The 16,959-nt window shown below is 26.5% G+C and overlaps 1 long non-coding RNA gene across 1 annotated transcript; it reads left to right on the top strand.

The window, feature by feature from the left end:
• The first annotated feature begins 9,550 nt into the window (after nt 1-9,550).
• LOC141045349 (uncharacterized) lies at nt 9,551-15,858 on the top strand. Its single transcript, XR_012217412.2, has 5 exons — nt 9,551-12,166; nt 12,352-12,450; nt 12,653-13,303; nt 13,570-13,674; nt 13,782-15,858. It is a non-coding gene; the product is annotated as an uncharacterized LOC141045349 (long non-coding RNA).
• Nucleotides 15,859-16,959: the final 1,101 nt, after the last annotated feature.

The raw sequence follows: 16,959 nt of genomic DNA, 5'->3' as shown, positions 1-16,959 counted from the left end.
TATCTTTATTATCATCAATTCTCATATTTTTTTAAGAATACAATTTGTAAAAAATGCTTGTAGTGCTTAAGTATGTAGAAATAAATAGAAATATATTAGAAAGATAATATATTTCATAAGAAATTTCAAAGAAGTTACTCAAATTTGGATTTGATTTTTTAAATTCTTATAGATTGCCAAATAGCTATTGAAATTTTTTCTACAAGTTAAATACTTTTATGAAGCTGCATTGGAAGCAATCTATAACCTAAAATTTGGGCCATAATCCTTGTGGTCTTCAAGAAACTTCCACAAAACCTTTTTAGTTAGTATATATAGAAGAAAGAGTGAGACTATCTTCAATCGCGTCAACACCTTTTTTATATTCTAATCTTGATTTAAGATTCTTTAATTTCTTTGTATTTCGTAATAATCAATTAATTTCTTTATATTTCTCAAATCCAACTTTTCTTTGCAATGATAATTATAATACATTGAAAGATATTACATTTGAAAAACAGTATATTTATACATTACACATTTTTTTTTTTGTAAAAGTCCATTGATATTACAACCAAATTAATTATTTTTTTAATAAATAATTGATAAAAGATAAGGCAAGTTTAATCTATTTTAATGTTGTATATATAAGTATATTTAGTAGGTTTCACTTCAACTTAAAACAATAATTGTTGCCTTATAAATTCCCTTCTATTGATGTCTTTATTTTACTTTAGCAAATATTGCTCAAATATCTTAATGTTAAACTAACAATTCTAATATTTTTTTTAATAAACTTTTTCTAAACTACAATGCCATGTAAATCCTATTGAGGTATTCTACTCTATTTTAAATGCATTTATATAAATTTATCCAAGATAAAATAACCATATGTCTTTTTTCAAATCTTTTTAAACTTAAAATCCTTCTATCTTTTTTGCTTGATATAAAAAATTTAAGTTATCCTTAAAAATAAAGTTTAATTCATAAAAATTGTACAAATTGAATTCTATTCTCAAGCTTTACATTTTTACTTTGATTAACTTTTAAATTACCATATTTTTGTAATTCTACACAATTCTAATCTTAAAAATTGTACTTTGATTGATTAACTAGGTATGTACATCTATGTGCTCAAATTTGAGACTATTCTTATATTTATGAAAGAAAATAAGAATTTTGTATAATTATCTGCTCAAACAAGTACTCTCGCACAATCAAGAGCTCAATCCCTTGCATTCTCAAGAACTTCTTTAAAAATCATTGTATAATTTTAAAAATCTTTCAATATTTGTGTTTTTAAATTGTCTATGCAACAATTAGATTAGGTCTCTTAAATTTTGTTTTATGAACATATTCAACAACTCTAATTATTTAAATATCTTTTCAAAAATTATAAAATTTTATTATATTTGTATTCTTTATTTGTAAATAAATTCGTCAAAAAATTTAAAAACTTCAACATTTTCCCTCTATTTAAAAAAAGAACTCTAATACATCTAAAAGATAATATTAATTATACTTTGAAATATACCATATATTAATTAATATTTTAAAACTGTTATTTATTGATTCAATGCAAATTGTATCATACTATACACTCTGCAATGTCATTCTTTATCATGTAATTGGTTACTAATGTAAAAGAATAAAACCAAATATTTTAATACCACATGTGATTTGTTATAAATGTGTAAGTACAAAGTCAGCTATTTTGAAAATCACACGATATAAATTGCTAATATTAATGATCTATACAACCCAAAATTTATCAATTCTTGAGGTTGTAATGAAAAACTTTATAATTTGTTTATAAAAATATAAAAATCTAGATAATTAAATTTTCTTGACATAATTTATTATTTATATATATGTTTATATTTCCTGATAATAAGTTATCAGAAAATTCTAATTTTTATATATTTATAATATTTAATCTTTAACTTATCAAATCAAGTTATAGATTTTTAATCCAAGCTTTTATGTATTACATCTCTATCTATTCTTATATCTTTTATAAATCATGCTTTGAGATGTAAAATCTTATTTGTTGATAATTTTTTTAATTCAATAGATTAACTAAAAATAATAACCAATTTTTAAACAAACTTTTAAAGTAAGGTTTTATTTTTATCTTCTCATTTAGTATTAGTACTTGTTAACTCACAAAAAATTCCTTTGCAAGAGTTTTTTATATTTTATTTATTTATCTTTTATTTTAGACTATTGATCCATAAAATTTTACGATTCTTACTATACAAACAAAACTTTTACCTCTAATTTCCACAACCTAAAACCGATCTTTTTGCCAATTTTTTTCTACCTTATTTTTTGCAACTTGATATGTTTTATGCCATTGGACCACCTCAAACACACTCTAATATCAATCTTTTATGTGATTAGATACAAAATTATTTTCTTATTGAAAAATGTACATATAACATAATACACTTAATAAATCAATTTTTTTTAAAAAATAAAAATAAAATAAAATAAAATAAAATAAAAAATAAATTATGGATTAATTGAATAAATTATTTGAGAGACTAAATCTCTTGAAGTTTGATCATTTAATTTAATAAGGCATGTTCTATGCTCCAAAGTTAATGTTCTTTCTTCCATAGTAGGAGAAATTTTACAAATAGTGCAAATTTTGTATAAAAAACCAAAATTAGGTGTCTGCAGCAGCTTCTTGGTTGCAAACCGAGATCGATGGGATGCTTTCACACTAATAAATGAATGATTGGAAAGAATGATGATGTGTCAATGAACTTGACTCATATCTTTAGATATTAAAATGAGAACATGTGATATCAACAGATGAGTCAAAGCAGAATTCAGCAAAGAATTCACGTAAAATAAGAAGCAATTTGGTTATTTCTAAAATCATAAATAGAAGGTTTTGTGAAGTTACAACTCCACATGGAAAATGCACTAGAAATGGACATGAGACCTCTTAGCTCTGAGACGGCTTGGAATCAGGTTGCTCTTGGTGTTGATCTCCATCCAATGGAGGTCCACCACATTGAGTGAAAAATTCGACTTATTGGAGACATTGAAGTACCTAAATATAATCATATTTTATGATTTAGGGTTTATAATTTAGAATTTATTGTAATTTTTTTATAATTAATATTAATAAATAAAAAAACACATTTAATATAAAAAAAGAAAAGAAAAGACAAAACAAGTGAAAGAAAGACAATTAAACAAATATACATTCCAAAATTAATCACAATATGTTCATTAAATTTTTACACATTAAAAATATAATATAATAGATTTATTCATTTATTTATTTTTTGTAGATGATTATTTTATTTAATATATAAAAAATATAAAAATCTAAGTTTTTATGAGTAAATTATGAGGATTTAAAAATAAATAGAAAATCATAGGAAAATTAGCTAATTGGAATTTATTGTAAGAATAACATAAATAAATGGTCAAGGATTTGTGCCTCATCAAGGTCCACAAATGGTGTCTAGAGTAATCTATAGGGACCCTAAAATATTAGTCGTATCTCCCTACTTAAATCTAAAGTGCTACAAACCAAATGAAACATATATACCTCTTTTTTTACAACTACTATTAAATATGCTAGTCACTTGAGTTTCTATTTGTAAAACACATTTTTCTACAATTTTGATTCCACCATGGTATTCAAAAACACTTATTTGTCTTCAAAAACCTTCAAATCTTAAAACTAATTTTCTATAGTGATCTTTCAAAATAATAAAACTATTTTTAATAAAGTTTAATAAAAATTTTAATAAAATTTAAATATTTTAAAATTAAAATCTAACTTATTAAAATTATATTCTTAATAAATTTTAAAAAATATTTAAATATTTTAAAGATGTTAATATCAAATTCTATTAATCTTGATTAACATTATTATATAAAATACCTCCATCCAATTAGTGAAGGAACTTCCACATTTATACTATTATTATTGTCCAATCTTCTTAAATTTATAGGTTGACAACATCACAAAATAATACAAAGTAATTGTTGTTAAACATGCCATGGCATAAACAATGATTTGCAATCACTATCTAAACAAACCAAGGTTTTTCATTTTGAATCAAACAAGTAGAAAGTATTATACAATATGTTAGGATCAAATTACAATTTCAACTTCTACCAAAATAGAGTACTCATTTATTACAAACTTTATTGTTTTGTATTTAAGAACATTCTATGTCAAAGTCTTAGGCAAAAAAAATATATTTATCAAGTCCTTGATATGAACTCTAGCACTTAAATTACAAAAGAAATATCACTTGCCAATGATTACTACTAATTTCATCATTGTTACTAGATAAATCCTTGTTTCTTGTAATTTTTTATGTGCACTTCTTTGGTTTCTATATAAAATTGGATCCAATTGCCTTGTATCAAGAAGGCAATAAGCTTCTTACAATCAAAAATATTTAGACCTAATCTTGTCAATGGAATTGACATAAAGATTATCACCACAAAGGCTACTTCTATAATATAAGCTAGATTTCTTATGATAAATTGGACAAGATTATGATATAATAAGTACTTTAATTGCACTATCTTTGTAGATAATTAAGATCAAAAGATACATGTATTGTACGCAATGCATCTAAACAATAAAAATAAGTCCTATAGCTTCATTATCAATAAGATACACAACATGGCTTGACTTCTTTTTTGAGAAGGAATTTAAATTTTTGATACTAAAAATCTCCTTATGTTCTTTTGGCTTAGTTTCATAGACAAATAAAGTGCATCTTAATAAAATTTCTATAGTCATATTATAGTTGACAAATTAATTAATCATTGGCTTTGGTACTTATGTAACTTGTAAATATTACAATGATAGAATATATGATTATTACAAATATTTTACTCTAGTAGTTATCTAGGTAATATGAATATGTAGATAAAATATTTAGAAGAAAGAGTAAAGCCTTTTTCACTCTTGTCAATTCTTTTCTTGTTTCTACTCTAATTTTAAGAATCTCTAGCTTCTTAATCTTTGGTAATAGTCATTACAATTTTTTATTAAATATATTTACTTTCTTATTTCTATTTTTTTTATCTTTTATTGATTTATTTCTCACTCATTTATATATCTACTTTGAATTTTTTTCTTTGAAAAATTGACAAGAGTATTAATTTTTAATTCTTATTTTATTTTTAGAAGTAAGTGGATTATTCTACTTCTATTGTTGTATTTCAAAGGTTATAGACTATCCACCTTTGAACTAATATTTTTTGTTTTCTAAACATTGATTTTTTCCTTAAAGAAAGTGGATCATCTCTCTTTAAGTAAATTATTATTTGACATTAGAGGTTGCAAATTATCCTCTTTTATTTCATTTGTGGATTTATTAAGTTATTTAAAATAGAAGGAAAAATCATAGATACTCTATTTGGCATAAATAAGAATAGATTTGTAACTATCATATATCTTCATGAGCTTCTTAACACTCTTAAGGTAGAAATTTCATACGTCACTATTGTCAATCATAGAAGCATTTTTCCTATGCCTATGGAAAAAGTCCAAAGTCTACACTAAAAAATTGTGTAGTTAAAGGAAGCAAGTAGATTGACTTTACAACCAAATCCAGAAAGTTTTTCTTTTACAAGCTCAAGAAAGGCAAGGATTAGTATGCTTGAGAAGTTTGATGGAACAAGAACAAAATTTCAAGGATTTTTGAAATAAGTCAAGCTCTATCTAAGGTTGCATCTTTTTTAATACCTTGATGGATTTATTCAAGTTGGATTCATAGATATACTTCTATATGGAAGTGCTCTCTTAGTTTTTACCTTTGATCAAAAAAGATTCACAACTCTTTTGTGATTCGAATTCATTCCTAAAAGTATTTATAGCCATATTTAAAGAAAAAGATTGAAAAAGAATAACAAAGACCAACTCTTATTTTTATAATAATGATCATAGTCAACTACTATATATGCTGTTGAATTCCAAATCCTTCCTTGTTATGTAGATTAGAATGATGAAGCCCTTATCAATCAATTTTGATCTGGATTGAAAGATAATGTCAAAGATTTGTTATTAACTATATCAAAAAGAGATTTTTTGGAATAATTTGTTAGTCAAACTATTGCATGTAACCACTGACTATTTGAAAGGAATCAAGAATAAAAACTTGGATAAAAAAGAAAAAATCAAGTAATAACGGTTGCTCCTAAGTTTTCACAAACTTATTTATCAAGGCTAAAATCAATGCAAATTGATACAATACATTTAAAACCTCTCATTAAACAAGAAAAAAATTGAAGTCGTCAAGAAAGTTTATACTATATTTTAGAAAAATTAAGTACATTGCTCAATATTATCTTAAAAAAATAATGCAATCACAAAATGAAGAATATGGTTGTGAGAAAAGAAAATGTGTCAAAAAATAAGTTTTTTCACCTACAATAAGAATTATGTGGTTGGAATCATGTGCAACACCTAGTAAAGGTCTTATTTTTTCCTAAGATCCTTCACTTTGTTTTACAATAGATGTGTATTTAGAACCTAAAAATCACTAAGTTTCTATCTTATTAGATTTAAAAGTCTTAATTAGTTTTATAGACAAAGACTTTGTCAAAAAAAAGAAGAAATATTTTTAGTCAAAAAAACTAAATCTATACATATAAAAGTCATAGATGGTCATTTGTTGTCTTTAGAAGATATTATCTATGAGATTGTTCTTTTAGATGTAACAATTAAAGATTATAATAGTATAATAATATTTAATTTTATAAGATTTCTTTTCAATGTAGTTATTTTAGGATTATCATGGTTAAAAAAATATAATCCTTAGATAAATTAGATTTTTTGTAACCTTCATTTTTCTTGTAATTTAATCTATGATTCTTTTAGTCAAGTAGAAATATATAAGTCTAATACATTCAAGTCTTTATTAATAGGTATGAGAGCTTTTATATATGCGGCAAAAGAAGGGTCATCTTTTGCTATATATGCCACATCTATTTTTAATGGTAAAAAGATATTAAATAGTATTCTTAGCTGCTCTCAAGATTTTCAAGAAAATATAAATATTTGTCCAAAACATTGATCCTATGATTGTTCAATTAATCTTTAAAAAAGAGCTCAACTGCCATTAAGACTAATCTATGGTTTATTGTATAATAAATTAATTCTAATAAAATAGTATATTTACAAGAACTTGACTAAAAACTTCATATGCCATTTAAAATCTCTAATAGGAGCTTTTATCTTATTTGTAAAGAAAAATGATGGATCTCTACAAATGAGCGTAGATTATTGAAGATTTAACAGGATCAAGATCATAAATGGGTGTTCTTTATCTTTGATTTTAGGACTTCTTGACTAACTCAATGAAGCAAATATCTATACAAAAATAGATCTATGAAGAATATGTAACGTACTCTGCATCAAAGAAGTAGATGAATGAAAGATTGCTTTTCAAATTAAGTATAGACATTTCAAATATAATGTCATGCCTTTTGGACTTACAAATATATTAGCTACTTTTCAATATCATATAAATAACTCTTTTTTATGAATTTTTTGATGATTTTTTCAAATTTTATTTAGATAATATTTTAATCTATTCCATAAAGATATAAAAATATAAACTTCATGTTTGTCATGTATGACAAAAATTTAAAAATGTAGGATTATATGCTAAGATGGAAAATTGTGTATTCTATACTACTCAATTTAATTTGCTAGAATATATTATATCTATTGTAGGCCTCATGATAGATCTAAAGAAGGTCTAAATTATCATGGATTAGAAGATCCTAAGAATAATAAAATATAAGCAATAGTTTTTGAGCTTTTTAAATTTCTACCAAAACTTCATCAAAAACTTTTCTCAAGTTATAGCACTTCTTATACATTTGATTTATAAAAAAAAACTTGAGTGGAATAAAGAAGTAAAAGCATTGTTTGATGCTTTAAAAAAAGAATTTATTTTTGCACCAATTTTGTAATGCATTGACTTCTTTAAGGTATTTTTTATGAAAACAAATTCATCAAATTTTGCTTTACATGTGGTATTATCATAATTGAGAGCGGGTGATAAATTCTACCTAAAAGCTTTTTATTTTAAGATTTTTTTGTAGCACATATCAATTATAAAATCCATAATAAAAAACTTCTTGTAATTATGGATTCTTTTTAAAAATAGCATCATTATCTAAAATACACTTCTAATCTAATCTCATATATATGGATCACAAGAACTTTAAGTACTTCATGTCAATATATATATTGAATTATTGCCAAGCTTATTGAAGGATATCATTATCAAGATTTGATTTCAAGATTATAGATCGATCTTGATAAGATTTATTAGAAGCACTTTTTAGACATTCTTATCTTATACCAAAAGAAAAAAAAAGGTAGCTTTTGATCAATAATAAATAGTCATCTTAAAACTTGAGCAATTTCATCTTTAAGCAATAAAATCAATATTGATTGTTGATTCAACTTGTATCAAGAAAATTCAATCAAATATGTCCTTTGATCCTCTTGTTCATGATATTAAGAATACTTCTTCTAAATCTTATGATACTTCTAAGTTTGAGTTTAAGAACAAACTACTTTATTTTGAAGGTTGCATATAAGTTCCAAATGGGAAAGTACATTTATATATTCTTCAAGTTCATCACAACTTTTCAACAACAAGACATTCTGGATACAAAAAGACTTTGGAACTTATATCTAGAGATTTATAGTGGTTGTAAATGTGAAAGAGTGTGAAAGACTTTGTACAGTCATGTGGCATTTGCTTAAGGTCAAAAATTCCTTATCATTAATCTTATGGACTTCTTTAACCATTCCCTATGCCAGAATAATTATGGTCTTTTCTTTATATGGATTTTATTATGGATCTTTCAAATTTAAATTCATATGATTCTATATTTGTGATTGTAAATTATTTCACCAAAATGATATATTTTGTATTATATATAAAAGCTATTTTAAATAAATATATAGTTAAGCTTTTCATTAAAAATATCTATCACTATTATGGATTGTAAATATATATAATATTAAATAAAAGGCACAATTTGTATCAAGATTTTAGAAAATCCTATTTAAAATATTAAAAATATATATATAATTATCTTTGGCTTTTTATTCTCAAATTCATAGAAAAATAAAATATAAGAATTAAATTTTGAAATAATATTTGAAGTACATCATTATTTATTATTAATGTAATTGGATTATTTTTTTTGCGATTAGTAGAGTTTGCATATAATAATTTAATAAATTCTTCTATTCAATAAATACCTTTTTTTGCCAATTATAGCTACCATCAATTATTGAATACCTTTGACTTTTCAAAAGTTGATAATCTTGTGGTAAAGGATTTGGCAAATTTTTTATCAAAGCTACATGTAATAATGAAGGTGTAGTTAAAAGAAGCTAAAAAATAACAAAAGATCAATGCAGATGCCTATTACAAGGAATAACTACAATTCAATGTAGGTGACAAGGTATGGTTACTTTATTACAATATCAAAACAATCTATAGTTAGATTATTGTAGCTTTGGATCTTTTTCTATTTATGAACAAATCAATTCAATTGCTTATTGGTTACACCTGCTGGAGTCAATGAAGATCCATTCCATACTTTACATGTTTCTTTTTAAGCTCTATAAGACAATAAATATCTTAAGAAGAAGACAAATGCCATTGCTTCTTATAGAAGTAGATAATTATCAAGAGTTTGAGATAGAAGAAAACTTGAATTCAAGACAATGCTGAAATAGGTTGAAATATCTTATTCATTAGCACAAATAAAATATTAATAAATATACATAAAAGTCAACAAAGAATCTTATAAATGCAATAGAGAAGGTTGAAACTTTTCATCAATAACATCCATCAAAATAAAGATGAAAAGTTAAAAAATTCTCTGCTATAAAAAAAAATACTCGATGAAGATTAGATCTTATTTTTTATATTTTATTGTGAATTCTTTGTATTTTAGCAATGTCAATAAAATGGAGAATCTACAACCGATAAATTCAAGTCAAGAGGCATGATTTGTTGACTTATTGGACATGATAATGTAATTTTCATAGCCTTCAAGATGACATAATTGAAATGACATAATCTCAAGAATAACATATTCTTTCTTAAATAGATGGTGAGATACAATGCATTTGGTATCACAACCTTGGAAGAGACTCTCAATGTTTGGTGATTTTATTTGAGGTAGAAAAGATTTCTAATGATATAAGTAATATTTTGTTTCAAAAAAGTTATGAAGGTCTCAACAATGATCAAATAACAAGGTGGTCTTCTTGTCTTGGAATGAGACATTATTGATGGCTAAGAGGACCTATCAACTACCTTCAAAGAGAACAACAATCAGAGTATGTAACAAATACAACTTTTCGCATCTTGGACTTCATCAACATGTGATCACCGTTCCTTGTAGAACTTGTCCCTAAAAGAGGAGGTAATGTCACAAACATATTTATTCTAATAGTTTTTTAGGTAATATGAATAAGTAGAAGTAGATAAAAGTAGATAAAAGTAGATTAATTTGATAATATCTTATAAAAAAGCTTCTTAAAGGCTCTATAGACACATTTTCACCTTTATATATGTCTATATATGATTGATAGATTAGAAACTTGGCCAACAAGTTAGCCACATATTTCATGTATTAGTAGCTTGAGGAATAAGCTAAATATGTGGCATATATATAAGAAACTTGTCTTATAAATTAGATACATGTCTAACAAATTAGACATGTGTTGGAGGTCTTATAGAATGTTGCTATGTAGCTTTTAGGTAGATAGTATATATAAAAGAAAGAGTGAAGCCTTCTTCACTCTTATCAATTCTTTTCTTGCTTCTAGTCTAATTTTAAGAGTTCTAATATCTTAGTCTTTGGCAATAGCCATTATAATTTCTTATTAAATATATTTACTTTCTTATTTTATTTTATCATCTCTCTTTAACTCATTTCTTATTTGTTTATATATCTACTTTGAATTCTTGTCCTTGACAATGATTCAATAACAATCTACAATAAAAGGTAAAAAAGAAAAATTTAATCCAATAAATATTTTCAAATTAAAGTAGTTAGTATAGAATTTTTTTGATATGTACATATTTCTTAATACAAACTATGTTTAGCCATAATCTATTGGTCTATGTTGTATTTTTTTCTTAGTAGTCTATGTCAAAAACTATGAAGTTGATTATGCCAATCAATATGTGAAATTTTAAATTTTTTGCTACTTTTGAAGTTATCATAATCTTGTAAAGATTTTTTTTTTGCTTTATAGTGTTTTTACTTCTACAACATTTGTATCATGGATATGTTGAATTTTTTGTATATTTTTTAATATATTTTATTTTTTTGTTTATTTTTTAATTTAAAAAAAAAACATATTTTTCTATTAACAAGTGTAGATTGGCCTTTGACTTCTAATTGAAAGAAGCAAATTAATGAACATGAGTTAGAATAAAGGTCTATTTTGATAGGTTTAATATTTCAGTACTCTTTTGTATACAAGAGTGGGGCTGGAATTTATTTCTACAAACGTTGTCATTGCCTTCTAATCAAATACCTCAAAAGCAAGTGTCTGTTACAAAAATCTTAATTAGAATTAGACATTACAGACTCCGGACAAAAAAAAAAAACGACAAATCACTTAAAGGCCATTTTAATTAAAAAGAAGCAATCCGTACCACCACCGGTTGGTAGTGCACAGGTCCCAATCAAAGCATCAAGCAAGAGTGTGTCACCGTTCCACCATCATAGCAAATGTCGACATGCGGTTACCCTCTTGATTTTTTTAATATGAAGTACTGCAATGCAAGGGGCACCACACTAAAATCTGGACCCTACAAGATGTAAAGGAACGCTACAGAGGCTCATCAAAAGGTAGCAACGCAAATGTGTGCGTAGTCACTGACATCATAATGTTGTTGCTGACATTGTCTTGCAGTGTGTAAATATAAACCAGTTTTACAAAAATTTGCATCCCTTCATCAACCCGACAAACACGACCTTCACATAATTGTGATCGGAAAAGCCACTTAGCTGTTGACTGTAAACCTCTTGTTCGTAAAAGTAAACCATGGCTCATGCAATCTTCCATTCCGTGTCGACAGATCAACTTAAAAAGTATGGTAAATGTCTTCGGCCACTGAAAAAGTAGTTGCTCCGTCAGGTACGTCATTTACAATTATTTCACGAAAAATCTGCTAGTTCTTGATGCAAATATTTGAGAACCGCAAACAAACCCATTGAGGCCAAATGGTTTGAGATTCAGCAAATCATCTGAAATGTTATGCATAATATCAACTTTCAAGTGTCTTTGTTAAGAAGGCAGGACCCCCATGTCTGTTTCTGCAGAAGTTGAGAGTTGGATGCCAATTGTGAAATGGTATCCAAGATGTTGAGTGCGGGCTTGGAATCAGCCGCATTTCCTTCCAAAAGCCTCAAAATCCAATGGTTTGTTCCTGCTAAACCTAGCATTCCCTTTCCCCTGATGGCTAGATGTAGGCTTGAATACATACTCCATTTTGTCTGGTTTCAGAACTTTGAAAAGATATGATTTAGCATCACTCTAGTTAATCTTCCATTCCAATCCGGTGCGTCTCAGCAAACTTCAGAACTCTTTATGAGAGTAATACCACCTAATGGGACTTTGCAGATGGAATGTCCGCCGTGTCCATATGGACAATACCTTGCAAACCAGACCCATTGTTTCTGATTGGAGGGTAAACTAAATAACACTGATTAATCTTCAATATCTTTAGTATTGTTAAAGTCGCGCTACGGTGATGGAATCAAAATTCGGTTTTAGTGTCCTGGATGACCTTAAGTCATGTGAATTGCCTTCTTGAACAGCAGCAAATTTAGGCTACCCGTGTTTTCAGAACGATGAGAGTGTAGTCGTGCAGATAATGGTAGGTCATCCGCGAAGAAAAAGTTCACCGGCGCTATTGCAGGAGCGGCGGTTAGCGGAATCGCCTCTACAATCTGTCTTGTGATCTGCTTGTGATTACGTCGACGAAGGAAGTAAAACCCTAATCAGGAAACCTTCACAATCGCCTCTTCAGTGAGTTGTGGTCAACATCTTTCGTCTACTAAAACAGTCCTCGTCTACCACTTAAATAAACTGAAGACGGTGAGATAAGTGAATGCTGGTTTGAGAGCCCATTTCACACAATTTCTGTAATCCGATGGTTTAATCATCGGTACTGGTTTAAGAAAAAGTACTAGGAAATGCTTGGACCGGTATAAGAAACTGGAGACAGCGGCGAATATCGCTCAAGGTTTACAGTAGCCTCACTTTTTTGGGGTAAGACAACGTTTTTTTTTATCATTGACTGTTAATTGATGATTTGTCATGAGACTGTTTCAATTCAAATTATTTAGTTTGGTCGGTTCTTTCATGATATCTCACCCCCTTCAGAAGAAATGTACTTTCCACAGCATGAAATGGACAACCTCAAATTCATTCCCACCACCTGACCATTCAATACTTTGCTCATGATGTGGGATTTCATTCTACCATGGCTGTTCACTTCGATCCAGAATACTTAACAACTCTGTCGCTGACTGCAGCCAGTGACCTCTACAGCTTTTGGGGTTCTAATCCTGCGGCTTTGAACATGCCGGAAAGTTATCCATCATGTTTCACGTGGTGAAGAGTACAATCTTATCTAGTGGGTGAGTGATCATCGATGATCCTACAACACCACCCTCTACGCAATACCTCCATCTGCTCATCGCCGAGAGCTAATTTCGTTGCAGTGCATTTACATTTAATGCTGCAGGTGTAGCTGGAATCAAAGCAGGGTGGAATCAACGCAATCGTGGACCCAAACCTCGAAGGCAACTATCCTCGCTAGGTTTTTCGACTAATGACTGTTCTTGCCCTTCAATGCCGAGCACCTGAAAAGTTAGATTGGCCCGCCATGAATCTAATCGAAGCTTTCACAACCTTTACGAAACTGGAATTCTACTCATGCAGTCAGTTCGCCGTGTCTGATCACCATGAGGCTAGGATCAACTCAGCCTGAATGCATCCCATTGCAAATGTAATTGTGGTTGTTAGCCACCCAGTGTGTGTTTTGTGCATGCTGTTGCAATCTCACGCTTGAGCTTTTGCTGCGATCCACATCAACCAAGACTTAAGTGTGGATGGACGCCATGGACGATGCTCCAGGTGACAAACCCACCCTCACATTTTCAACAGCAACAACTGGCGGCGATGCTTCCTTTTTTGCCACCATCCTGCAGTTGTCGAGACTAAAAATTGTGTGGTTTCGGGGCCCAGATGCCGCCATCCCTCACATTCTGCACCACCGCAAAAAAGTGGATTGAGTTTCTGTGCTTTCTGCTCCACAAATGCTTCAGAATTGCTGAAGTTCCAGAGTCTTGTGGGCCTGTTTTTGGTACCCTTGTGACGGAATTGAGGCGGAAACTGCAGCTTTTTAGTCTACAATTTTTGAAAAAACAGCTTGTTATTTACTGCGTGATTCTTCTCCTGGCATACTTAATTTCTGATATGTACCCCGAATGATATGAATGAGGACATTGCATTTGATAAAAATATATTAAAAAGATGCTTTAAGGACAACTTCTCTTCTTGGTATGTAAAACTATAGTAATAATTTTTATTTGAAAATTAAAATTTGAAGTTTATTTGGATGTTTCTATGTTAATTTAATCAACATGATTGGAGTATTAATTTTAAAAAATAAAAAATTCTCTTATTGTGTAAAATTTGCAAAAGCATATTAAAAATTTATCTAAATTTGAAAGATTTCTTTAATTTTTTTTAAAAAATTATTCAGTTATTTAGAAATTCTCAATAACAGAGTAATTTCCTATATAATTTACTAGATTTTTTTTTTTTTAAAAAATCCCTATCTAATCTTATACTATATATAAAAAATTTGATTTTTTTAGAATTAAGAGATTGTAGAAGGTTTTTGAACATAAAGTAATGAAGACTCTATCCAATTTAAAGATTATCAAATAAGTATCATTGTAAGGTTTTCTTAAAAAGTTACATAGGTATTCTATCACATGCTATTCTATGTTAGAAAAAATCAATTATAATATTTAGTAGAATAAAGATAGAATTCCTAAAAATTCATGTGGTTGTAGCATGTTTTGTAGAAAAAAAAACCTTTTTCATGACTAATTCTTCGAATATTTTGTGTATCTAAACATAAATTTTTTAAGATTCAATAATTGTATCTAAATAATTTTATAATTAAAAGAAAAAAGGAGAAAAACAAGAAGCTAAAGGCATTAATAAATTCTTTGCAGTGCACAATAATATGCATGTTTATATTTTAAACATAAATAAAAATTTAAATTATTATAACTAACTTGATATTTCTCTACTAAAACATTTCTTTTAATTAGCTCTAAATCTTATTTTTTATGAGAAAAGATCTATTTGTAAAAACTTAATGATATCTATTAACAGAAGTTTAGAAGTAATAGACAACTACCAACTTAATATAAAAATATTTTTGTTAAAAGCCCAATGTGTTTATTGTAATTGAAAGATGCATTGTTATCAAAGGCATTATGATGTAAAAGAATTAGAAGATATTAAAAAATAAATATATTTCTATTCCAAGTTTTAAAATATTATATAATAATTATTTATAAAAGTAAGAATCTTAATATATATCAATGACTCACAAACATCTTAGTTTTCTTTACAAATAAGAGTAATAGAAGGCTATCATTTAGCATTATGTTTATTTCTTATTGTATTCAAAAAACTCAATGTTACTTTTCAAAAGGCTTTAGCAAATAATAGTATTATATACATAAGGATTCTAAAAATGAAGATACAATAGAAGATAAGACAAAATATTGATGATTCTATATTTATTATAATTTTTTTTTAAACACAATTGTTTTTTATGTAAATCTAATTAGATTTTAAGTTTGAATATTAATTGGACTAAATCTTTTATTTTTTTAAAATAAAAGAATAAATTTAAATTTTATTAAATTGATAAATTTGGCTAAAAATATAAAAGATAAATAGAATTAAAATAGTATGATTTTTTTATTTTTTATTTTTTATTTTTTTGGTATTTTTTTTGGCGACAAAAATTGTAGTCTAATTTCTTATTGATTGTATAGAAAAAAATTGAACAATGGTGTCCAATACACAAAATATACAAAATAATAGTCTAATAGAGAACAATTGTGGCATCATCATTTTACACACTTAAAAAAAACAAAAAGATAGCTTGATTAAATTAATTGTAGATGAAAAAACCATTATTATAAATGACATACTAATATCTTTTCTAAATTAATTCATTTTTATTTAGGCAAGCCTACATAAAGTGATTGAGAAACTAAAATTAATGATTTTTATATAAGAAAAGTTTTAAATATTAGTAAATTTATGATTTTCTTAGAATTATGTTGTGATTACAAAATAGAAATAAGCTTAGAAATTATAGATCTAAAAAATACATTATTAGTAAGATAGAATATACATATATTTCATCTATAAGAATGTAATTGAAATAAAAAATCACAATAAAAAATAATGATAATAAATTTAAGTATTAAAATTATTTTTATATTATTTTTATATTAATATAAAAAATACTTTAAATAATTATTTAATTCTAAAATTAGAATAAAATAAGTCAAATATAGACAAAAATAATTGCATACTTATAACTTAAAAATTACAAATTATTTTATATAATTTAACACATGTTACTACAATAAATTTTAAATTTTTAAAAAGTAATTCTTAAATAAAAGCTAATATAATTTTAGATATGTATAAGAATAATATTAAGTAAAAAAATATTTTTTTAATATTAATTAAGATAAATTTTTGATTTTATAAGAAATAAGCTTAAAATTTGGCATTACCTTATAAAATATGGCATTTAGGAATTATTTATTGTTTATATAATCTATTAATTAGATTATTAAAATTTATGAAGGTCTTTT

Source organism: Physcomitrium patens, chromosome 4 (genome assembly GCF_059467195.1).
Source record: "Physcomitrium patens ecotype Gransden chromosome 4, ASM5946719v1, whole genome shotgun sequence".
In the NCBI taxonomy this organism is placed as follows: Eukaryota; Viridiplantae; Streptophyta; class Bryopsida; order Funariales; family Funariaceae; genus Physcomitrium; species Physcomitrium patens.
The sequence above is the reverse complement of the archived record's forward strand: the minus strand, read 5'-3'. Positions and strand labels throughout refer to the sequence as shown.